The sequence below is a fragment of the Elephas maximus genome, chromosome 7 (genome assembly GCF_024166365.1).
Source record: "Elephas maximus indicus isolate mEleMax1 chromosome 7, mEleMax1 primary haplotype, whole genome shotgun sequence".
Taxonomy (NCBI): Eukaryota; Metazoa; Chordata; class Mammalia; order Proboscidea; family Elephantidae; genus Elephas; species Elephas maximus.
Window position 1 is genome coordinate 102,544,836 of NC_064825.1, and position 24,487 is coordinate 102,569,322.

General features: G+C 40.6%; 1 protein-coding gene across 2 annotated transcripts in view; it reads left to right on the forward strand.

The window, feature by feature from the left end:
* The window catches only part of CSTPP1 (centriolar satellite-associated tubulin polyglutamylase complex regulator 1), a 227,959-nt gene that overhangs the window by 173,845 nt on the left and 29,627 nt on the right, over positions 1–24,487 (forward strand). The window lies entirely within an intron of this gene.

Below are 24,487 nucleotides of genomic sequence, written 5' to 3' on the forward strand. Positions count from 1 at the left end.
GTCCTCCCCAGTATAAAATAAGCTCTATGATGGCAAGGAGCTTCATCTACTTGTTCACCAGTGTATCTCAAGCAACTGAAAAACAGTGTCTGGCACATAGTTGTTGTTAGTTGCTGTCAAATCGATTCCAACTCATGGCAGCCCCATGTGTGCACAGTAGAACTGCTTCATAGGATTTTCAAGGCTATGACCTTTCAGAAGCAGATCGCCAGGCCTATCTCCCGAGTCACCTCTGGATGGGTTCGAATGCCAGTCTTTCAGGTAGTCAAGTGCTTAACTGTTTGTACCACCCAGGAATGCTCCATAAATACCTGTTGAATAAACTAATTTACTCCCTTCAAAAACCCTGGGAGATTGGTACTTTTGTTATCCCCATTTTAAAGATAATGGAATTGAGGCTAAAAGAACTTAAGTAACTACTTTGCTCCCAGATCATTCAGCTAGTAATGAAGCTGGGATCTGAACCCAGGGTTGCCTGACTCCAAAGAATGTGCTTTCAACCAATAGGTCAATAGTTCTCAAGCTTTAGTACACAGAAGAGTCACCTGGAATATTTGTTTAAATGCAGATTCCCAAACCCAGGGATTCTGATTCCATAGGTCTGGGATGCAAATGATCCATGAATCATACTTTGAGAAACACGCACTGGGAGCTACTACATTGCCTTTAAGCAGGTGAGATCTACATAGGGAGGCACAGGGATAAAATTCATTGAACATTTTTTTTTTTTTTGAGACATTTTATTTTATTCTTTTTTTATTTTATTGTCCTTCAGGGGAAAGTTTACAGCTCAAGTTAATTTCTCATTCAAAGATTTGTACACATATTGTTATTGGTTGCAATTCCCACGATATGGGATCACACTCCTCCTTTCCACCCCAGGTTCCCTGTGTCCATTTGTCCCGTTTCTGTCCCTTCCTGCCTTCTCATCTTACTTTTGGATAGGAGTTGCCCATTTGGTCTCGTATATTTCATTGAACTAAGAAGCACGTTCTTCACATGTGTTATTTTTTGTTTTATAGGCCTGTCTAATCTTTGTCTGAAAAGTAGGGTTTGGGAATGGTTTCTGTTCTGGGTTAGCAGAGGGTCCAGGGGGCCGTAGTGTCAGGGGTGCCTCCAGTCTCTATCACACCAGTAAGTCTGGTCTTTTTCATTGAATTTAAATTCTTTTCCATATTTTTCTTCAGCTCTGTCCAGGACTCTGTTGTGATCCCTGTCAGAGCAGTCGTTGGTTGGTAGAGTCTCTGGTTCATGTGGTCCTTTAGTCCTTTGGGCTAATATTTTCCTGTGTCTTTGGTATTCTTCATTCTCTTTTGCTCTGGATGGGATTGGACCTATAGATGTATCTTAGATGGCTGCTTGCAAGCTTTTAAGTCCCAAGACACTACTCACCAAAATAGGATGTAGAACATTTTCTTTACAAACTTTGTTATGCCCATTGACCTATATGTCCCCTGAGACTATGGTCCGAAGTCCCCAGTCCTAGCTACTCTGTCCCTCAAAGTTTTTTCATGTGTCTTGGAGACTTCTATGCTTTTGCTTTTGTCCAATTGTGCTGACTTCCCCTATATTGTGTGTTGTCCTTCCTTTCACCAAAGTTGACACTTGTCTACTGTCTAGTTAATGATTTCCTCTCCTCCTCCCTACCCACCCTCATAACCATCAAAGATTTTTTTTTCTGTGTGTAAACCTTTTCTTGAGTTCTTATAATAGTGGTCTCATACGATCTTTTATCCTTTTGTGATTGACTGATTTCACTTGGCATAATGCCCTCCAGATTCATCTATGTTGTGAGATGTTTCACAGATTCATCATTTTTCTTTATAGTATTCCATGTGTGTGTACGTACCATGTTTTGTTTATCCATTCATCTGTTGATGGGCATTTAAGTTTACATATTTTTGCTATTGTGAATAGTGCTGCAATGAACATGAGTGTGTATATGTCTATTTTGTGACAGCTCTTATTTCTCTAGGATATATTCCTAGGAGTGGAATTGCTGGGTCATATCGTATTTCTATTTTGGGCTTTTTAAGGAGGCACCATATCATTTTCCAAAGTGGTTGTGCCATTTTACATTCCCACCAGCAGTGCATAAGAGTTCCAATCTCCTCAAAAACTCTCCAACATTAGTTATTTTGTGTTTTTTGGATTAGTGCCAGTATTGTGGGATGAGATTGTATCTCGTTGTAGTTTTGATTTGCATTTCTCTAATGGCTACTGATCACGAGCATTTCCTCATATGTCTGTTGGCCACCTGAATGTCTTCTTTGGTGAAGTGTCTGTTCATATCCTTTGCCCATTTTTTAATTGAATTATTTGTCTTTTTGTTATTGAAGTATTTTGTAGATTTTAGAGATTGGACCCTTGTCAAATATGGTGTAGCTAAAAAATTTTTTCCTAGCCTGTAGATTCTCTTTTTACTCTCTTGGTAAAGTCTTTTGATGAGCTTAAGTGTTTAATTTTTAGGAGCTCCCAGTTACCTAGTTTATCTTCTGGTGTTTGCATTGTTAGTTATGGTTTATGTACTATTTATGCCATGTATTAGGCCCCTAGCATTATCCCTATTTTTCCTTTCATTATCTTTATCATTTTAGATTTTATATTTAGGTCTTCGATCCATTTTGAGTTAGTTTTTGGGTATGGTGTTAGGTATGAATCTTGTTTCATTTTTTTACAGATGGACATCCAGTTAGGCCAGCTCCCTTTGTTAAAGAGATGGTCTTTTCCACATTTAATGGACTTTGGGACTTTGTCAAATTTCAACTGCTCATAGGTGGATGGATATACGTCTGGGTTCTCAATTCTGTTCCATTGGTCTATGTATCTGTTGTTGAACAGTACCAGGCTGTTCTGACTACCGCGGCTGTATAGTAGGTTCTAAAATCAGGTAGTGTGAGGCCTCCCACTTTGTTCTTTTTCTTCAATGATGCTTTACTTATCCAGGACATTTTCCTTTTCCATATGAAGTTGGTGGTTTGTTTCTCCATCTCATTAAAGAATGCTGTTAGAATTTGTATTGTGATTGCATTGTATCTGTAGATTGCTTTCGGTAGAATTGACATTTTCACAATGTTGTCTTCCTATCCATTAGCATGGTATGTTTTTGCACTTACATAGGTCTCTTTTGGTTTCTTGCAGTAGTATTTTGTAGTTTTCTTTGTACGGGTCTTTTATGTCCCTGGTTAGATTTAGTCCTAAGTACTTTACCTTCTTGGGGGCTATTGTAAACAGTATTCATTTTGTGATTCCCTTTTCAAAGTTCTCTTTGTTGGTGACAAGGAATTCAACTGATTTTTGTATATTAATCTTATATCCTTTGCTGAAATCACCTATTAGTGCCAGTAGCTTTCTGGTGGATTCTTTGGAGTTTTCTGTGTATACGATCATATCATCTGTGGATGGGGATAGTTTTACCTCTTCCTTACCAATTTGGATGTTCTTTATTTCTTTTTCTTGCCTTATTGGTCTAGCTAGGACTTCCAGCACATCACTGAACATTTTTTGAGCAACAACTATACACCAGTCCCTATGGAATATAAGGAAACCCTGGTGGCGTAGTGGTTAAGTGCTACAGCTGCTAACCAAAGGGTCGGCAGTTTGAAGAATCCGCCAGGTGCTCCTTGGAAACTCTATGGGGCAGTTCTACTCTATCCTATAGGGTCGCTATGAGTCAGAATCTACTCAACGGCACTGGGTTTGGTTTTTGGTTTTGGTATGGAATATAAAAGCCAGTGAGTTGGAGTCCTTTCCCTCAGGCTTGGTCTGGTAGTGGGATGGGACAGGCAGACAAATGCATTAATATACCATCAATAAAAAGCAAGTATAGTGGAGTACTTAAAAGCACATCCCTTGGATTCAGGAAGACCTGTGGTTCAAAGCCTGAATGTACTACTTTATAGTTATATAACTGGGCAAATTACTTAACCTTCTTGTGTCTGCAAGTAATACGAGGACAATATTTACCTTATAGGAGTGTTGTGAGAGGTTAAATGAGATAATGAATGTACAACACCCAATAAGGTAGCTTAAAAACAGATAATTAAGACCATAAGGCAGTGTTTAAGAAGTGATAAATAAATACCAAATGTAGGTGAATCTGCACAACTTGACCAAGGTAAATGATGACACTAAGAAGTACAAAAAATGAGGGATACTTTTGGTAAATGCTATGACATATACAATTTTGCAACAACAGCAATGTCAACCAAAAAATGGATGTGTGGTTACATAGGTAGATAAGTATGCATATATGTGTATAGGAAGGTGTATATGTGTACATACATGTGCACATATAGATGTATCTGTAGACATAGCTATATGCATGTTTGTGCTGCATAGATATTCATATGTATAATACAGTACATGGGGACACAGTTACGGATACTTCCTAGACAAAACCAAATACCTCATGGGATTGGTTTACTGGGTTTGAAGGTTTAGGACTATAGTCTCATGGGACAACTCAGTCAATTGGCATAACATAGTTCATAACGTGTTTATGTTCTACATTCTAGTCTGGTGAGTTGTATTTGGGGTCTTAAAAATTTGTAAGCAGCCATCTAAGATACAACTATTGATCTCTACTCATCCGGGGTAAAAGAGAAAGAATCCAAAGACTCAGAGAAGAAACTAGAGGACTGACAGCCCACACAAACCATGGCCTCATCTATCCTGAGATCAGGAGAACTAGATGGTGCCCAACTACCACTACCGACTATTCTGACTAGGGACAGGACACAATAGATGGCCCTGAATAGAATGGGAGAAAAACATAGAACAAAACTCAAATTTTTAAAAAACACCAGACTTACTGGACCAGTAGAGACCAGAGGAATCCCTGAGCCTGTCGCCCTGAGACACCCTTTAAACCTGGAACTGAAACCACTCTCTGAAGTCACCTTCTAGTTAAATAACAAATTCCTCATAAAATAAACAACATTGCCTGTGAGTACTATGTTCTTTTATGAGAAAAAAAAAAACAAATGAGACTAAATGGTCAACATTTACCCTAAAGCAAAGATGAGAAGGTAAGGGGGTGGGCAGGGAAGCTAGAGCAATGGAAACAGAACAACCAGAATGGAAATAATGAGAATGTTAACACATTGTGAAAAATGTCATCAATGTCACTGAATAATATGCATAGAAATTGTTACACGGGAACCTAATTTGCTGTGTAAGCTTTCACCAAAACACTGTAAGATATTATTATTAAAAATAAAGCTACTATTTTGAATATATACATTTAAAAAATGATAAATAGTTGGTTGAGAGACAGTAAATACTAGAAAAGCTCAGATGAGAGCTGTCCCAGCCTACTGTTTTACAATTAAAGTTTATGTACCAATTTTTTTGTTATTTTTCATAGAAATCTTTTTTATATATGTGTGTATAATGTATTTCCTGTTTTGACATCTGTCTTAGTCGTCTAGTGCTGCTATAACAGAAATACCACAAGTGGATGGCTTTAACAAAGAGAAATTTATTCTCTCATAGTCCAGTAGGCTAGAAGTCCAAATTCAGAGTGCCTACTCCAGGGGAAGGCTTTCTCTCTCTGTCAGCACTAAAGGAAGGTCCTTGTATCCATTATTCTTCCCTTGGTCTGGGAGCATCTCAGCGCAGGAACCTCAGGTCCAAAGGATGCGCTGCTTTCTTGGTGGTATGAGGTCACCAGTCTGCTAGCTTCCCTTTCCTTTTATCTCTTGAGAGATTAAAGGTGGTACAGGCCACACCCCAGGCCTGTACCACCCTCTTAACATTGAATCAGCGATGTGACCTGGCAAGAGTGTTGTAATCCCACCCTAATCCTCTTTAACATAAAATTACGATCACAAAATGGAGGACAACCATAGGAATCATGGCCTAATCAAGTTGATACACACATTTTTGGGGGGACATAATTCAATCCATGATAACATCTAAGCATCATCTTTATAAACAATTTATTATCCTATGCTGAAAAACACTATTGCCTTCAGGGCCTGCTGAAGTGGGCCCTAAATGCACCCAGATTGTGTTTGAAATATTTTTTTCATGTTTTTCTGTTTCTGTCATGTTGTTAATGCCTGATTTCTCACTGCTGCCCTTGCACCTGCCTTTTATAGCTCCTTTTCCTCTCCTAGTTTACTTTGTCTAGTCTGTATTAGGCTTAGAAACTAGATGGCTATTAAGCTTGTTAAAACTGAGTATAATCAAAGTGTGCCTTGGAAGCCTGTAAGTTAACCACATAAGCTTTAGTACGTGAACTTTGTGACATTTATTTTGCCTACTTAGAGACTCATAGCGACCCTATAGGACAGAGTAGAACTGCCCCACAGAGTTTCCAAGGAGCACCTGGCGGATTCCAGCTGCCGACCCTTTGGTTGGCAGCCGTAGCACTTAACCACTATGCCACCAGGGTTTCCAAACTTATTGGCATTTAAGTTTTAGATAGGCTAGGTATTACTGTATAGGGTACAGACATCTGGAAAAACATTTTTATTACTATTCTAAGTATTAGAAGTCCATTTTGTGGCTCTACAACTTAAAAAGAGCCTTGGGAATCATGGGATCATAGATCTGGCCATTTGCTCTCAAGTAAATAATTTGGTGTTGTCTCCATTTTACAGATGAAGAAGCTAAGACCTAAAGAGTAAGTAGCTTGTTGAAGTGAGGTAGTCTGGCAGAGCCCAGGCAGAGTTCTAAGTCCTGAGCTTACCTTATGCTCAGTCACACTGGTCCCAGGAGGATACAGAGAACCATCTTCGGCTGTGGAAAGGGAGGAAAACCATCAACAAACATGATTAAAAGTTAGAAAAATGAAATAAGATCCAAAAGCCTATAAAGGATTTTAAAGATGATTATCACCTTTGCACCCCTTTTCATCATGGACAAAATGAGGTATAGGAAAGGGACTAAATGGAAGTTCAGGTGATTTAGATGAGGAAGGTGGAGCTGCTGAGAATGAAGGATGAAGAAACAGGTTTCTGAAGGGAGGTGCAGAGTTGACAGTTTCTCTGGGTGGTTATCTTCTTTTTTTTTTTTAAACAGCTTTATCGAGACATAATTTATGTGCCATGAATCTGGGTAGCTTTTTTTAAAAATAAATTTTATTTTTCCAATTACGGAAAATACAAAAATATATATAAATTAAAAGAACATAAATCGCATAAATTCCCAAATCCAGAGTTACTGCCATTGTTAGCACTTTGGTATATTGGTTTCCATTCTCCTTCCTCTACAAATTTATATATGTATTTTTTCCTTTTAAAGCAAAGATCTTGCTCTTTACCCTGAATATCATGAGGTTATCTAGTTTATTTCTTTGCATCTTAAACTCATTTAGTCAGATGAGTTGAAGTCTTTATTTTAAAAGTTTTCAAAGAAAAAATCTACATCTGGGACTGAAAATTCAGATGCCTGTTGCATCCAGCAGATACTATAAGAAGCACCAGTGCTATCCAGTGGGACTAAGTAGGGACCATGGCAAACTACAAAGGGCATCTACCACCCCAGCTCCAACTGACTGGCCATGCAGAAATGCTGGCCCAGTATTATCAGGCCGTCTGAATAAAAAAAAAGAAAAATTAAAGAAAGAGATATCCAAAATCTAGATAGTATTGTAAGAAATATCTTGATTTTTTTAATGTTTTGGCTCAAATTTGAAAAAACACGCTTCAAGCCAAACAAAATCTGTCTGCCAGCCATATTCTGTGTCCCAGACAGTGGTGCTAAGAGCTTCGCAAGCATTGTCTCAGTCATCACAGCAGACTCATTGAGAACCAACGTGAAAAAAAAGAAGCAAAATCTCTGCCCTCTTGGACCTTAAATTCTAGTGGAGAGGCAGGTAATCCAGTAAAAACTATACAGTAGATCGTACAATAATAATTACTATGGAGAAAAATAAGGCAGGAAAATTAGACAGAGACAGGAGTGGAAGGGGGCGGTGGTTGCTATTTTAAATGGTATGGTCAGGGAAAAGCTCACTGATAAGATGGCATTTGAGCAGTGACCTAAAGGAGGTGAGAGCTATGTAGGTATCTAGGGGCAGAAGGGATAGCAAGTACCATGGCCTAAGGCAGGAGCATGCTCGGCATATCCAGGGAACAGCAAAGCCAGTGTGGCTGGAGTGGGATGAGTAGAAGGAGATGTAGTCACGGCAATAACATGGCCCCCATTATTTAGGGGTGGATGGGAGAAATTATTATCCCATTTTATATGTGAGAAAACTGAGACTCAAAGAAGTTTGCCCAAGGCCATACAACTGTGATGTACTAGAACCAAAACCAAACCCGTTGCTGTCAATTCCAACTCTAGTAACCCCAGAGGTCAGAGTAGAACTGGCCTTTAGAGTTTCCAAGGAGCACCTGGTGGATTTCAACTGCCGACCTTTTTGTTAGCAGCCATAGCACTTACCACTGAACCACTGCGCTACCATGGCCCTACATGTGTATAGTGGCCATTTATGTTGTTGAAAAAACTATTTGCAATGAATAAGTCATTAGTCTTGCAAAATTCTATCATGTGATCTCCAGCGTCATTTCTGTCACCAAGTCTGTATTTTCCAACTACAGATCCATCTTTGTTTCCAACTTTCGCATTCCAATCACCAGTAATTATCAGTGCATCTTGATTGCATGTTTGGTCAATTTCATACCGCAGAAGTTGGTAAAAATCTCCAATTTTCTCGTCTTTGGTATTAGTGGTTGGTGCATAAATTTGGATAATAGTCATATTAGCTGGTCTTCCTTATAGGTGTATGGATATTATCCTATCACTGACAGTGTTATACTTCAGGGTAGAGCTTGAAATGCTCTTTTTAACGATGAACATGATGCAGTTCCCCTTCAGTTTGTCATTCCCGACATAGTAGACCCTGTGATTGTCGGATTCAAAATGGAAGACCCTTGATGGGATGGGTTGACACAGTGGCTATCACAATGAGCTCAAACATAAAAATGATTGTGAGGATGGCACAGGACTAGACAGTGTTCCGGTCTGTTGTACATAGGGTCGCTATGAGTCAGGACAACAACAACATTAGACCCAAATAGAACCCTGGGGATTATTGAATCAAAAAGTTTACATACTTTTAATGATTCTTAGTGGGTTTAATTTTCCTTTGATGTCTTCCTACTGCTCACACTTTTGTTTTCTTAATTTTTTAAATAGATTATACATGAATATGACGAAATTCAAAGGATCAAAAGGGTATACAATCTTACATGCTTTAAAATGTATTTAACTTTGATTGGTCCTGATCATTTATATGTGAGGCATGACAGAGGAAGAAACTGAGACACAAAGAGTTGGTGCCTATTTGAAGGCCACCTGTTAATGGGGAAACCAAATACCTAATCCAAACCGCAGTAAGACCAGACTGTCTTTTAGAATGTTGTTGTTACTAGGTCCATTGAGTCGATTTCAACCAGAGTAACCTCATGTGAGAGACTATAACTGCCCCATAAGTTTTGTGCTTGCTTTTTTTTTTTTTAATTGTGCTTTAGGTAAAAGTTTACAGCTCAAATTAGTTTCTCATTCAAAAATTTATAAACATATTGTTTTGTGACATGGGTTGCAATCCCCACAATGTGACAGCACTCTCCCCCTTTCCACTCTGGGCTCCCCGTGTCCATTAGTCCAGTGTTCCTATGCCTTCCTGCCTTCTCATCTTCCTTTTGAGCAGGATTTTCCCATTTTGTCTCATATTTGATTGAACTAAGAGGTTTTTTTGAAAAGCAAAGGTGTCACCTTGAGGACTAAGGTGTACCTGACCCAAGCGGTAGTGTTTTCAGTTGCCTCATATGCATGTGAAAGCTGGGCAATAAATAAGGAAGACTGAAGAAGAATTGATGCCTTTGAATTGTGGTGTTGGTGAAGAATACTGAATGGACTTCCAGAAGAACAAACAAATCTGTCTTGGAAGAAGTATAGCCAGAATGCTCCTTAGAAGCAAGGATGGCAAGACTAAGTCTCACGTTCTTTGGACATGTTATCAAGAGGGATCAGTCCCTGGTGAAGAACATCATGCTTGGTAGAGTGTCAGCAAAAAAGAGGAAGATCCTTGGTGAGGTGAATTGACACAGTGGCTGCAACAATGGGCTCAAGCATAGCAACAATTGTGAGGATGGTGCAGAACCGGGCAGTGTTTCATTCTGTTGTGCATAGGGTTGCTATGGGTCGGAACCAACTCGACAGCACCTAACAACAACAACAAGAGGTTTTCTAGGCTGTAATTTTTATAAGAGCAGATCGCTAGATCTTTCTCCCGAGGAACCATTGGGTGGGCTTAGACCAGCAACCTTTCAGTTAGTAATTGAGCGCTTAACTGTTGCACCACCAGGGCTTCTTCTTTTAGAATACTTGTACATAAAAAAAAATGGAGTAGATTTATCCTTTGTTGCTACTAGATTAGTTTCTTTGGCTCTGGGTTATTTTTCATCTTTTCCTTTTATTTTTATAAGCCTGCCAGTCCCGGTGAAGGATATGGAGCAGGGTTCAGAAAGTCTAACTATTGTGTCATTTCCCAGGATGGAGAGAACTATCTTTTGGCTCACATTTTTATTAAAATAAAATGAGTGATTCATTCACATTACAGGCAAAGGATCTTTTACCAGGAAAACCATACTTTGAAAAACAAAGCTGACGCCTTTAAGGAACAGAAACTGCTAACATCAATTTCCTTTCCCATCCAGTCCCCAAAGAGTGAGACACTCTCTTTCTCTAGTTGTCTTTTTCTCTTACCCACACATATATATATAATTACAGATACAGTGCGTTATATATACCCACAAATGACTGAAAAGAGCAGGAAAGACAAAGGTGGATTCTTCTGAAGAAATGTGTTTATCTGTAGCTAACCCTCTTTCTGGCTCCTGCTGTTTTTGTTTCTTGTGTCTATTTTTTTTCGCTGATGAGTAGCTATAAATCCATCATCATTGATGGAAGTTAGTGGATTCTGACTTAAAAACAGGCTGTGGTCTTTATAAATACGCCTACATGCTGGCAAAAGCCTTCCCATACTCTCACACTCATCGAGAACCAGGGACCCTAGATTGCTGTTTTGTTTTCATTTTTTTTTTTTTAATTTTTATTTTTAGTCTGTCTTGGTTCAACTCACCCACACTGAGTAACCCTGTTAGCCACTGCTTCTGTTTATATTTATTTAGAAAAGAAAGAAAATGCATTTTAAGCAAATCAAATGCATAATCTGTTCTACTTTTTATTTACTCTTTGGATCCTTTGGACAGTGGAAAGCCCAGAGAAATAATAACCTTTGTTAGTTTTTGTTCTCTGTGGCTTGCTTTTTTAAATAAGCCCTCATCAGACAGTTTTGCCGATAGCTTATAAAACTTCATCCTAACTATCAGCCTGATTTTTAAATTGGAGAGGAAAAAGGTGGTTGCCAGAATTTTTTTTTAATAAATTAAATATATTTTTCTCGCAATAATCAGTGTCTGGTCCTGTTAAAACTGCATATATGGGTTTATGATTGCTTAAAATGTTTATTATTTTTGTTATGCCTTTTGTTTTCTTATGGAGAGTAGCAGCAAATCACTTAAAATAGACAGGGCCTGTGGGTTTGTTTTGGGGGCAACAAGGGAGCCAGGAGTCAGATTGCATCTGACCCTGGGGCCAGCCTAGGAGAAACATAAGAGAAAGCGATGGAGTAGCAGGTGAAAGATTTAAATATTAACAGTAATTTCTATCCATAGGAGAAAGAAAAGCAGGCTGAGTCCTAGGGCCCTATGGAAAGTAAGAAGAGGGCATCACAGGGACCGCTGTGCAATGGAAAGAGGCCTGACCCTGGAATGAGGCTTGATTTGATCCTGGCTCTACCACTTACAAACTTGGAGATCTTGGCTCTTGCTGATCTTCATTTTCCTCATCTATAAAACTGAATTTTTTTTATCCCTGCCCCATAGGGTTCTTACAGGGAGCGAAAGTGATAATGCATGTGAAAGAAGTTTGCATAATTATACAGTCTCTTTACAAATGTGAGGCATCAGCACCATTAAAAGTGAGCTGCTAGAAGCCTGGAAGTACATTGACTATCAAGGAAAGTGGTGTGCACCTGCCTCCAGGCAGGAAGTCTGTTATTCACTCATCAGTAAAGAACAAAGGCATGATAAAATAAGCATGAGATAAGAAATAAGATTGTTCCAGCCACCCACTGACTTGAGCTGGAGAAGTCTGATGAATTATGCCTTTTGTTATGCAGATGCCATATCACCTGTGTGCCCTAATGCAGGAGAGTCATAGCAAGAGCAGGTACTGTTTATTGAATGCTTACTCTGTACCATATACTGGCACTTTAAATTTATCTTTCTCCCTTTTTTTTTTTTTTAAATCATCTCTGTTAATCTTCTGAAAAACTGTCTATAATTAGTAGTATTATTTATCATTATTCATACTATTATTGTCATTATTGATACTGTTACTATTTTTTTTTTAATTATTATTCAATCTCATCCTTAATTGGCTTGCCCAATGTTCCATGGCTAGTTAAATGAAGAACCAGGATTTGGACCCTGGTTGGCTGATTCAGGAGTCCGCACTCTTAATCACAGTTCAGGAAACCCTGGTGGCATAGTGATTAAGAGCTACGGGTGCCAACCAAAAAAGGTTGGCAGTTCGAATCCACCAAGCACTCCTTGGAAACTGTGTGGGGCAGTTCTATTCTATTCTGTAGGGTTGCTATGAGTCAGAATCGACTCAACAGCAACAGGTTTTATATAGAGCCAGTGCTTTTTCAATTGTCCTCTGTAAAGCCTGGAGTCCCTGGGTGGTACAAACAGTTAACACGCTTGGCTGCTAACCAAAAGGTTGGAGATTTGCATCTGCTCAGGCACCTAGGAAGAAAGTCCTGGCAATCTGGTTTCAAAAAAATCAGCCGTTGAAAACCCCTGTGGAACACAATTCTGCTCTAACACACATGAGGTCTTCATGAGTTGGAGCCAGTAACTGTCTTCTGTAGAGCCCTAGAGTTTTAAGGCAGAACCTCAGGCCCTCTCTCTCCACCACCTCTTCCCTCACACAGCTAACTAGGGTGAGGGCTACTGAGTAGAAAGTTGAGTAAAAAAGGCTTTGTTTTTATCTGTGCTGTGTCTTGAGATCCCTTGTAAGATTTCCATTTGAGAAAAAAAAATTGTATAAAACTTTTTCAACCCGCAAATGCTTTATTATTATATTATTTGGTGCCATTGAGTTGGTTTCGACTCATAGCAACCGCATGTACAATACAATAAAACACTGCCTGGTCCTGCACCATCCTCACAATCGTTGTTATTCTTGAGCCCATTGTTGCAGCCACTGTGTCATTCCGTCTGGTTGAGGATCTTCCTCTTTTTCACTGTCTACCAAGCATGATGTGCTTCTCCAGGGACTGGTGCTTCCTTATAACATGTCCAAAGTATGTGAGACGATGTATCGCCGTTCTTACTTCTAAGGAGCATTCTGGCTATATTTCTTCCAAGACAGATTCCTTTGTTCTTTTGGCCGTCCATGGTTTACTCAATATTCTTCGCCAACACTGTAATTCAAAGGCATCAACTCTTCCATCTTCCTTTTTTACTGTCCAGCTTTCACATGCATATGAGGCAGTTGAAAACACTGTGGCTTGGGTCAGGCACACCTTGGTCCTTAAAGTGACATCTTTGCTTTTTAACACTTTAAAGAGGTCTTTTGCAGCCGATTTGCCCAATGCAATGTGTCATTTGGTTTCTTGACTGCTGCTTCCATGGGCATATACTATACTTCCTTATTTTATAGGTGGGAAAACTGAGGTCCAGGAAAGTTGTGCCCACAGTAATGTAATCAGTTCCCTTTTTTTTTTTTTCTTGGAACATTTTATTGTGCTTTAAGTGAAATTTTACAGAGCCTATTAGTTTCCCATTCAAAAAATGTATACACAAATTGTTTCATGACATTGGTTGCAAACTCTGCAGTGCGTCACCCCTCCACCCCCACCCTGAGGTCCCCGTTTCCGTTCATCCAGTTTTCCTGTCTCTCAGTGGCTTCCTTTGCCTTAGTCAAGTTGCGCTGACTTCACCCGTGTTGTGTATTGCCTTTCCCTTCACCAGAGAGAGTTAACAATTGTCTACTATCTAGTTAGTGGTTTCCCCTTTCCTCCCCTCCCTTTCCTGGTAACCATCAAAGATTGTTTCTTTCTGCTTGTAAACTGTTTCTTGAGTTTTTATAATAGTGATCTCATACAGTATTTGTCCTTTTGTGATTTTCTTATTTCATCAGCATAATGTCCTCCAGGATCAACAACAGTGCAAATGTTTCTTGGATTCATCATTGCTCTTTATTGTTGCATAGTATTCCATTATGTGTATGTACCATAACTTGTTTATCCATTCATCTGTTGATAGGCATTAGGTAGTTTCCATCTTTTTGCTATTGTGAATAGTGCTGCAATGATCATGAGTGTGTGTAAGTCTATTTTGTATGATGGCTCCTACTTCTCTAGGATGTATTTCTAGGAGTGGGATTGCTGGATCATATGGTATTTCTATTTTTAGCTTTTTAAGGTAGCGTCATATCGTTTTCCATGGTAGTTGTACCATTTTACATTCCACGAGTAGTGTATGAGAGTTCTAATCTCCCCCACAACATTGCCTTCTTTTTTTTTTTTTTTTATCAGTGCCATTCTTGCAGGTGTTAGATGGTAGCTCATCGTTTTGATATGCATCTAATGGTTAATGATCGCAAGCATCTTTTCATGTATTTGTTGGCCGCCTAAATGTCCTCTTTGGTAAAGTGTCTCTTCATGCTCTTTGCCCAACATATGATAGGGTTGTTTGTCTTTTTGTTGTTGAGTTGTTGTTTTCTATATATTTTAGAGATTAGACCTTTATCAGATATGTTGTTGCCAAAGATTATTTCCCAGTCTGTAGGTTCACATAATTTGTTTTTTGCAGAACTCAGACCAGGGTCTTTTTTCTATATCATGATGTCTCTGTGGTAGAACTGACTTCTCTCCTCCTAGAACATGGAAACCCTCATTCTGACCATAAAAACCCATGTGAACAAATAAAAATACTGCCTCTTTTCCAAAGATCGAGTGAGGTTTTATTCCAGATACATCATGATTGGAAGGTTGGAATGTTTCCTCTCATCTACCTAAATCTCTTCTTTAGATTTAGTTACCATTAGGAGGAAATGAAGGAGCCCTGGTGGTACAGTGGTTAAGTGCTTGCTTACTAACCAAAAGATGGATGGTTTCAACCTACCAGATGCTCCGAGGAAGAAAGATATGGCAATCAGCTTCTGTAAAGATTACAGCCTTGGAAACCCTATGGGACAGTTCTACTCTGTCCTATAGGGTCACCATGAGTCGGAATCACCCCAATGGCAACAGGTTAGGAGGGAATGAAGTTCATTCTCCACATTAGCCCTTGGGCCTATTTAACCATTTCTGTTCAGTTAAGAACAGGAGTGGGTCACTCAACTCTAAAACTCACTGCCGTCAAGTCAATTCTGACTCATAGCGACCCTGTAGGACAGGGTAGAGCTGCCCCATAGAGTTTCCAAGAAGTGCCTGGCGGATTCAAACTGCCAACCTCTTGGTTAGCAGTCGTAGTACTCAACCACTACGCCACCAGGGTTTCCGGAGTGGGTCACAGGAGTCTGCAAAAGCGCTTCCTTCTTCCTGGGTGAGAATTACACCTTGGCTCTAAGGGCTCTATTTCAAAGGACACACCCTATCCTCCTATTTCCAAACAAAAACGTGAAATAACAATGCCTGGTGGAGTTAGACAAGTTGGTTTCTGGATTAGAATGTGAATGGTGGTGCAGATGCTATGCTCGAAATACAGCAGTAAATCCCCAGATTTTAAAAAAACCTCTGACTTAAGGAACAACTTATACTTTAATGTTATGTAAATTTACCCTCACTTTGAAATGACTGAACTACTGACAACAAATTCTTTATCACAGTCACCTTCACTTGCTGCACATGCAGCTTTTAAATCACTGAAAAGTCTTCTATCCTTTTCTGGCACTAAAGCAACTAAACCCAACCCACTGCTATCAAGTTGATTCCGACTCATAGCAACTCTATAGGACAGGGGCCCTGATAGCACAGTGGTTAAGCATTTGGCCGCTAACCAAAAGGCTGACAGTTCGAATCCACCAGCCACTTCTTGGAAACCCTATGGGGCAGTTCTAGCCTGTCCTATAGGGTCGCTGTGAGTCAACGGCAGTGGGTTTTTTATAGGACAGAGTAGAACTGTCCCATAGGGTTTCCAAGACTGTAATCTTTACGGAAGCAGATTGCCACATCTTTCTCCCACAGAGCAGCTGGTGGGTTCGAACCAACTTTTCGGGTAGCAGCCAAGCGCTTAACCACGATGTCACCAGGGCTCCTTCTTGCACTAAAACTCATTGCCGTTGAGTTGATTCCGACTCATAGCGACCCCCTATAGGACAGAGTAGAACTGCCCCACAGAGTTTCCAAGGAGCACCTGGTGGATTTGAACTGCCAGCCTTTTGATTAGCAGCCTTAGCTCTTAACCACTACTCCACCAGGGTTTCCTCTTGCACTAAAGTAAGGCTAAATAAGAACTGTACACACCTGTTCTGACTTACCTACAAATTCGACTTAGAGACACATTTAGGAATGGATCTCGTTTGTACCCAGTGTCATGGATTGAATTGTGTCCCCCCAGAATATCTGTCAATTTGGCTAGGTCATGATTCCCAAAATGGTACAATTGTCTACCATTTTGTCATCCGATTTGATTTCCCTATGTGTTGTAAATCCTATAACTATGATGTAATGAGATAGATTATCTCGGCAGTTATATTGATAAGATCTAAAAGATTAGATAGTGTCTTAAGCCAATCTCTTTTGAGATATAAAATCAAGAAGTAAGCAAACAGACATGGGGACCTCATACCACCAAGAAAGCAGTGCCAGGAGTAGAGCACATCCTTTGGATCTGGGGTTCCTGCACGGAGAAGCTCCTAGTTCAGGGGAAGATTGATGACAAGGACCTTCCTCCAGAGCCAACAGAGAAAGCCTTCCCCTGGAGCTGATGCCCTGAATTTGGACTTCTAGCCTACTAGACTGTGAGAAAATAAATTTTTCTTTGTTGAAGCTATCCACTTGTGGTATTTCTGAATAGCAGCACTAGATGACTAAGATACCCGGGGACTGCCTGTAACTTCCTTGATGGGTTGATGCGCCCTTTGGGAGCTTATGGTGCCAGGATACTGTTCCACACTTTGGTGTACAAAGCAGCCTCCCATTTCCTCAATAAATGGGTAGAAAACTGTTCCCATGCAAGAGTAGCTATCACCATTGCTACTAGAGAGAGGCTTTCTTTTCTCCTGACACTGATGCGTCTTTCCACAGGCCATATGGCTGCCCACCCTGGGCATACGTAGCCTATTGTGTTTCATGTCATCAAACCTTTCTAAAAACAGTGGCCTCCCCCAGGATAAAATCTTGACTTGGTCCTCTAGCTCTCAACCCCATCAAGATGGACAGGAGAGAAGTCAATACTCCAGTAGTCTGACACAGTAGAGGAGGTTCTTATCATATCAGACCATGCCTCTGGTTCAGTCCCACACTGGTGGCTAAGGATGGCCATGGTTAGCCTAAATACCTGATCAGATTGCCAGATGTGCCACACATGATTCCTGGGAAAGAATTTTCAGACCCTGCTTGGAAATGCTTACCTTTCTTTAAATCCTTGTATGATATAAAGCAACAAACAGTTCCTGGGGAGTCGCTTTTGTTCATTTAAAGCATTGCCATGAAAATGTGTTACAGTGTCTGACTTGGTACTTTGCCTAGACACTGGTCAAATAGAAATAGGCTAAATGTATTTCTCACTTGGTGTTGGGCTTAGTCTTATTAAAATATAAAACTAAAGTGTATGGCTTCCTGCCTCTCTTTGAACATACCAACATGCACTGGGGAATGAAGAGTCGGCAAAGGATATTGTTAATAATGGACTACGTACTTTGCTCCACAGGTGTCTTTGGAAGCCATTGCTTCTCATTCCTTTTGTAAAATCATTTCCCTTTCAGTAAACTAATTATCATTTCCCTCCATTTATAATATAAAACAGTAGTACTGCCCTGACAAAGAAGATAAAGAACACATCCTGCTCTTCATTTGGGGCTTCGCTTGACAGGAACATAGTCCTGGGATGTTAGCAATCTTCCTGTGAGTCGTGGTACTATGTGGAATGAAGCTGTCAGATGTCTTCTCTTCTCTTTTCTCATTCCCTCCCCCTCACCTCCCATTGCAGAGTAGCACTGAGAAGTATTTACTCAGCTGTGGCCTGGTAACAAAACCTTAGTGCCCTGGGGATGGGAAGAAGTGGTGTGGTCATGCCCTGAACTATCCATGTCCTTCCGAGCATCTCTTGGCAGAGCAGCTGGGGTGAGGGCAAGTGTCATTTACAATGAGCCTTCCCAACCCCTGCATAGGAGAACAGAAAAACAATTGCAACCGAAAATTGGAGAGTCCACTCATGGGCTGTGGTGTTCTCTGGCCTCTGTGGTGGTTCCTAATGAGATCATGCAGCCAACCAATTAGAGATTGTTCAATCCTCTGGGATTCCCCATGGCTTGGTAGTATTTCATTATCTCCCTCTCTTGTCCTAGAGCCAGCTCACCCAGCCACCCACCCACCAGTATGCAGGCACTCACACAAATGAGTTCAGCTAAGCCCACCCCATTTCATCTCCCATACTTTTGGAGCAAAAAAACCCCTTGATTCTGGCTTTGGGGAAGCTTTCTCTGAGTAAGGGACAAAGATATGGCTCTACTTCCTTCAGTCTGGCCTTCTTCCACTTGTCTCCTTTAGTGACACCACTCTGACCTCGAAAATGGCACCATTTCCCAGGAAGAGCAGAGGCATCCAAGTCTATAGCCACATACCACCACAGTTCTGAACAAACGTTGGTGGACACACATGGTGGTCTCACAGAGAATGTAGAAGTGACCAAGCTGCCTCCTCAGAGCTTCAGAAGCAGGAATTTTCACAGCAAGAAGGCAGATCAGATGTAGAAAAGATAAAACAAGATCTTCATCCTTTTCCTCTTTTCTTGCAAATGAGAATTAATTAGTCCTTGAATATGTTGGGCATCAGTTATTTCTGACTAGATTAATTTTCTTAGCCAAAATAACCTCATCGATCACTCTTTAGGATGAGGATGGATATAACCAACAAAAGAATAGTTAGAGTTGGGGGATGCTTATCTTGCGAATGATAGGCATTCATGCTAGAGATGTAATATTTCCTGTAAAGTGATTTTCTGTAAAGTGAACCCTAGGCTTCTTCTGACTTTCATAATAAAATTCATGATATATTCCTATGAAAATAAATATTCAAAGTGTTTGAATTGAGCACTTGGTGAGAATGTGCTAGGAGTCATCAAGCTCATGAATGTAGTCCACCTGCCATAATTGCTTGTGTTTGCTCAGAGTTGTAGTACGTACTAAATAGCACATTTTCATTTTTCAGCGCTTCACAGCTCCTGGCATCTCCTCACACCCTCTTAAGTTCACAGAAATGCCTCCTATGCCTGGAGATTTCCCTATCTCTGTGTTTACCTAATGACCAGAAGTTTGTCCCTCTCAATTTTGATCTGGGTCACTGTGGAATGCATGTTTTTATTAATTCATTCCTTCAACAAATATATGCTATGATTTGCCTACTATATGCCAGGCATTATGCTCGGTGCTTTAGTTAAGCCCCAAAATTCCTTAAGTTCAGGACTTCTTAATCAGTTAATAATAATTACTTAATAAAAGGACCTGAAGCACTTACTGATGAAAATCAAAGACCAGAGCCTTCAATATGGATTACACCTCAACATAAAACAAAAATCCTCACAACTGGACTAATAAGCAACATCATGATAAACACAAAAGATTGAAGTTGTCAAGGATTTCATTGTACTCGGATCCACAATCAACGCCCATGGAAGCAGCAGCCAAGAAATCAAATGACATATTACACTGAGCAAATCTGCAAAAGACCTTTTTAAAGTATTGAAAAGCAAAGATGTCACTTTAAGAACTAAGGTACACCTGACCCAAGCCATGGTATTTTCTGTTGCCTCATATGCATGCAAAAGCTGGACAATGAATGAGAAAGACACAAGAATTGACACCTTTGAATTACGGTGTTAGTGAAGAATATTGAATATACTGTGGACTGCCAAAAGAATGAACAAATATGTCTTGGAAGAAATACAGCCAGAATGCTCCTTAGAAGCAAGGATGGCAAGGCTTCATCTCACATACTTTGGACATGTTATCAGGAGGGACCAGTCCCTGGAGAAGGACATCATGTTTTGTAAAGTAGATGGTCAGCAAAAGAGAAGACCCTCAATGAGATCGAGTGACACAGTGGCTGCAACAATGGGTTCAAGCATAACAATGATTGTGAGGACAGCGCAGAACTGGGCAGTGTTTCATTCTATTATACAAAAGGTCACTATGAGTTGGAACTGACTCGACAGCACCTAACAACAACAAAATAATATTACCATTTATTGGTTACTTTGCTGATTTTTCAGGAAAGTACCTTATATAGAGAATATTTCGTTTGATTTTTATAACAGTTCCATAGGTAGATATTTTGTAGTTACCCCCAGTTTTTAGGTGAAGAAGCCAAGACTCAGAGAAGTTGTATTAACTGGTACAAAGCCATACTGGTGGTTAAGTATTTGAGCCAGGTTTTGAAGTCAGGTCATCTGGTTGCAGTGTCTGGGCTGTATACTAACACAACTACCCTGTCCTATTTACTGTGGCCCCACTGAAAGGTATCTGTGTGTTTAACTTAGCTATAAAGCCCGTCAGTCACCTGGCTGTGAAAAATCCTATCATCAGAAACCAAGTCCTCCACCTGGCTCCCACCTGCTAGAGTAGAACTTGCAGGCCTTTCAGAGCCAGGCTTAGGTCTGAATCTTAGCCCTCCGTCCTCTTTACTAATTGTTTCCTTGAGAAAGTAATTAACCTCTTTGGGCCCATTTCTGTAGTAGCAAATGCCAATAGAGCACTTAATAATAACAGGCCAGACACTGTTCTAAGCACTTCACCTTAGCTCTGAACAACCCTATGATGTTGATATTATCACTATCCCATTTTATAGACAGGGAAGCTGAGGCATAGAGCACTTTAGGGTCAAAGAATTTGACCTTAAAGCAAAGCTGGTATTTGGACCCAGGCAGTCTATTTCTAAAGTCCATGCTATTAGCTACAATCTACACTGTGCTGCCTCTGGAGGTGATAGGATCAAGGGTGCTGAAGCCTCTGGCCCAACGCCAGGCGCACAGGTGGTGGAACTGTTATAAGGTTTAGAAGAATCAAGTTCGACAACTCTGATCTCTCACAAAAAGAGGTGCACCAATTTGTGGAAAGTGTTCTGATTTTGATCTTGTACCAAAGCCTTCTTATGTCTTTGTCTTTAAACTTCCAAGACCTGCTAACTGAAGCTTTTCTAATTATGAGGGGAGATTCCTTTGAAGAAGGTATCTGTTAGTGCATACCACTTACCTTCTCGCACCTGCCTAGATCGCAGGGAGGGTGTGGGCGTGAGAAATGGTGATCTAGCCACCAGCACAGGCATACTTATTTCCCTCCAGGTCCTCTGGTTTTCTGGCGCTGAAGCTACAATCTTTCCTGTTGGCAGTAATTAGAACCATTCAAACTCAATTTCTTATGTGAAAAATACCAATTCACTTGAATTGTCTGCTGAATGCAGTTCACTTGGAACTATTTAGTGCCTGCAGTTTGTTTGCAACAGGGCTTCAAACCAGTGCACTCGAGAAATTTGCATTCACCACAACTTTGATATGGTAAAACCCATGTGAAAATTGTGCACTACAGATTAGTAAGTAAACACATTTAAGCCCATGCCTACCTTGCTTACTGTAAGCCGATCCATACCTGCCCACTGGTTAATCCACCCCTGATAACGGTAGTGATGAACAGATGAGGTAACAGTATAAAACCCTTGGAAGAACAGTGCTGGTTCATAGTAAGTGTTCAATTAATGTTAGCTATTTATGAGTCGGAAACGACTCGATAGCACCACTAAATAAAAAATAATTAGTATTACTATTATTTAACCCCGCCAGGCCCCCTTCCTGTCCCCCAGGCTCTGGACCCTCCTGCCTTCACCCATTAGGTTATTTCATCTCTCAAAGCCTCCACGTCATTATCTGAAAAATGGGGCCGAGGATAATGGAATCTACTTCATAAGATTGTTGTGAAGGTTATGTGAGGTAATTCTCTGAGCACAGAGGTCAATGACCATTCACTTCCTGCAGTGTTATTCCTGAAGCACAAAGGGACACTTGGAAGGAGCTCTTGGGGAGCTCTCTGAGCCAAAGGGCCTGAAGAAGATAACATCATTTATGGTTAACCAATGCTTGAGTGTAAGCCTCGGGAGCTGGGGAGACTGCTGGCCTGTCCATCACTCTAACTGCTGTGCCTGGACCAGAGGGGGCACACAGTAATATTGAATAAATTGATGAATGGATAGATACTGCAAAAGAGTTTCAGAAATGGATTTGGCTCAGGTGACATGACAGAATTTTCAAGGCTGAACACTGCTAGGTATTTAAGCTTTCAAAGAACCAAAAGTACCTTCCTCCTCTTCTCTCCTCTCCTCTCTGCCCCCAGGGTTTAAAAACAAAACCAAAACAACTCCCATTGTTCAATGTCACTGTGTTCTAAGCATTCTAGTAACTACTTTATAGACATTCTCTCTTTTAATCTTAACCCCAGCCATGGGAAGTAGGTATCATTGTTCTCATTTTACAGACAAGAAACTGAGATTTAGAGAAATTGAGCAATTTGCCCAAGGCTACGTACCTGGTAAAAAGCAGAGTTAAGATTTGAACCCTAATCTATGGGGCAGAAACAAGCTCCCATTTGCTCATCAGTGTTCTGATTTTGAAACAAGTCTTTCCAATTACCATTCTCCCAAATACTCACTGTACACCAAACAAGGAGTGTCTCCAAGTGGCAGATGCCTCTCCCTTGAAATCATCCAGTCTTCATATTATCTGGACACTAGTAGAGGAAACCGTGGTGGCGTAGTGGTTAAGTGCCACATCTGCTAACCAAAGGGTTGGCATTTCGAATCCTCCAGGCGCTCCTTGGAAACCATATGGGGCAGTTCTACTCTGTCTTATAGGGTCACTATGAGTTGGAATTGACTCGACACCAGTGGGCTTGGTTTGGTTTGGTTTGGTTTGGTTGTTGCATTAGAGCAGTACAAGGCAATTTTTGTAAATCATTCTTCTGTTCTTGGGAAGTAGATATTTTAAGTATATGAATTAGAATAATATCCAGAACCCAAAGATAGCCTAGAGCCTGGGCACCAGAAGGGCTACGTTTGGTTCCTAGCAGTGTGTTTCTTGAGTGAATGTGGGGTTATACCACTCTGTCTCTCTTGGCTGCTCATTTTCCTTCACCCTGTTTATTTTCCCAAGGGTATTTTGTAGGTAATTTGGAGGATAAATATGAATTTCTGTGAAATACTTTGACCCCGTAAGCATGGTATCAGATACATCCACCAAAGTTTAGCCCAGAAAAGCACTGATGATTCAAAGACACTAATGACTCCTGGAGTGAGAATAAAGTAGGAACATGTTAGATTGAGTAGCTTTTCTACCTTGCGTTTACCTCGCTATCCCTCACCCCAAATCTGTGAGACCATGAATGGCCATTACTCCCTCCCTTGAAGAAGAGAACCTCTTCCAAGCTGTGCCCAAGATCAGGCGAGTGAGGGCAGGAAAAGTGCACGCCCCATTGTGGCCAGGATGAAGTCCACAAAAGCCATCTTGATCCTTTGACCTACATTGACGCCGAGCCTTTTCCTTTGGTGTCCTTGACTTTGGCAGTGTGGTTAGTCTAACTCTCTGCCCCCACCTTGAATTGGGCTTTGATGAAAAAGCAGTAGGAACTCAGGCCTGTCCCTAGGGACTTGGGGTTTTCGTCTTGGAAAAGCATCAACCAAACTAGCAGGGGCAAGAGATCTGAATTCCTGTGGTTTGGGCTAACTTAGGTCCAAAGAAACCAAGTGCCTGTGATCATCATCTTCATTCCTCAAATGTGGCCATGCCCTCTGGATTCCCTTCTCTTACTCATCCTCCTCCAAATTTGGATGGCTTCGGGGTTGCTTGCGCTTGCTTTACCATTACCGTGTCCTTCCATATTTGAAATACTTTGGTATATAATATACTTGCAAATTGCTGCCGCTAGGATGATCTAAAAGCTTTTGGCTTTAGTACATGCAATAACAAAACAACTTTTAAGCATCAGTGTCTTCCCTCCACCTTGGGATTCTATAAACCTCCCTGAGATTTGCCTCTCTGGGTTTCCTGCTGAGCCACAGAGTCTTGTCCGAGCTCATTTCTCCCAAAGCACTGTATCTGTATATCAGGAATCATTTGGTTGCCTTGATTGTGTGTTTTGGACCTTTGCTCCTGGCTTCCTATAATAGGATGGCCAGGTTTGTGTGCATACA